Below are 1,907 nucleotides of genomic sequence, written 5' to 3' on the forward strand. Positions count from 1 at the left end.
ATAGCTCAACATAAAAACAAAAAACAAACCCAAACAATGCAATTTAAAAAAGGGCAGAGGACCCGTGTAGACGCTTCTCCAAAGAGGACGCACAGGTGGCCAACAGACACACGAAAAGACGCTCCAAGTCTCTAACCATCAGAGAGATTCCAATCAAAACCACACGCAACACCACCTCACGCCTGTCAGAACGGCTGCCGTCAATAATCCGCAGACAAGTGCGGGCGAGGGCGTGGAGAAAGGGACCTCATGGCTGTTGGTGGGAGGCAGGCCGTGCAGCCGCTGTGGGAAACAGTATGGAGATTCCTCAGAAAATTAAAAATAGAACTGCCATGTGACCCAGCAATTCCACTTCTGGGAATATGTCTGAAGAAAACCTAAATGCTGCTTTGAAAAGATATACGCACCCCTCTGTTCACTGCAGCAAAATTTACAACAGCCAAGATACGGAAGCGACCTGGGTGTCCGTGGGCAGACGAGTGGCTAAAACAGCAGAGGTGCGTGAACACGACGGAATGCACTCACCGTGAAAAGGAATGGAATCTTGCCGTCTATGACAACAGGGGTGGGCCTAGAGCAGTGGTTCTCAACCTTCCTGATGCCGCGACCCTTTAATACAGTTCCTCATATTGTGGTGACCCCCAACCATAAAATTATTTTCGTTGCTACTTCGTAACTGTAATTTTGCTACTGTTATGAATCGTCATGTCAATATCTGATATGCAGGATGTATTTAGGTTGAGAACCGCTGGCCTAGAGGGTAACATGTGAAGTGAAATAAGTCAGACGGGGAAAGACAAACACTGCACGATATCGCTTATATGTGGAAGGTAAAAAGTAACATGAATGAACAAAACAGACACAAACTCACAGACACAGAGAACAAGCTGTTAGTTGCACGATGGGAGGGAGCTGGGGGGGTGAGTGCAAAGGGGAAGGGACTGAAAAGTACAAATGGCGGTGGTGAGGCCAGTGGCGGATGTGAGCACAGCAGGAACACGGTGAGCGACCCTGCAGCAGCTGTGTGTGCCCCAGGTGCTGCGCTTACGGGGCGACCGCTTCGTAATTACGGGGAGTCTAACCACATGCAGTACACCTGCCGCTGCGTGATACTGTGCGTCACCTCCACTTGAAAAGTAAATTCTAAGAAAGAATGCGCTACATAGGAATAAACCACACAAAACGTTCAGATGAATAACTTTAAAATCGCTTATAACGCTGTTACTTTAAGACAATCTATTCGGTTCTAATCTCTGGGTCAGGACCAGGACCTTTGATAGTAAACTGGGGTGTGTAATATGAGGTGTCAGCAAATCCAGCCTTCACTCGGGACACACAGAGGGTCAAGGGGCTGAGTGGTTACGATGACGACAAAGTCCACTCGCTAACAGGCCCGGCGACACACACACTCTGGCGTTTTCCCGGCCACCTGCTCCTCCCGAGGGACTGGCGCTGGGGCAGGGGCGCCCGCTGGTGTTTGCTGAGGCAGGTGGGAGGATGTGCCCCGGGTGCCACGTGCCCACAAAAGCCCCGTCCACTTGCCTATCGGCACAGTGACTGTTCCCAGCGCCCGCTCCGTGACCCCCTTTGCAAATCCGACGGTGCATCTGCGCTGGCTGAGGAGCCCAGGGCAGCAGCCTCTGCCCCGCTCGCCCTGCAGGGAGCCAGCCGGTCCCTCGGGACGGAGGTACCTGCTCGCCCCTCACCGAGCTGAGGGGAGGCGCCATCGGCGCGTGGAGCATTCCACCCGTTCGAAGCTTTCAGGAGGGAAAAGCGGCCCCACCCCTCTCTGCCCTGGTCTCTGCCCTGGTCTCTGCCCTGGTCGCTGCCGTGGCTCTCGGGCGGGGCTGGCCCGGACGGTTGCTGGCTGTGAGCAGGAGGCTGGGCCCACCAGCCTCATCACATCT

This window comes from Myotis brandtii, unplaced genomic scaffold (genome assembly GCF_000412655.1).
Source record: "Myotis brandtii unplaced genomic scaffold, ASM41265v1 scaffold1733, whole genome shotgun sequence".
Lineage (NCBI taxonomy): Eukaryota > Metazoa > Chordata > Mammalia > Chiroptera > Vespertilionidae > Myotis > Myotis brandtii.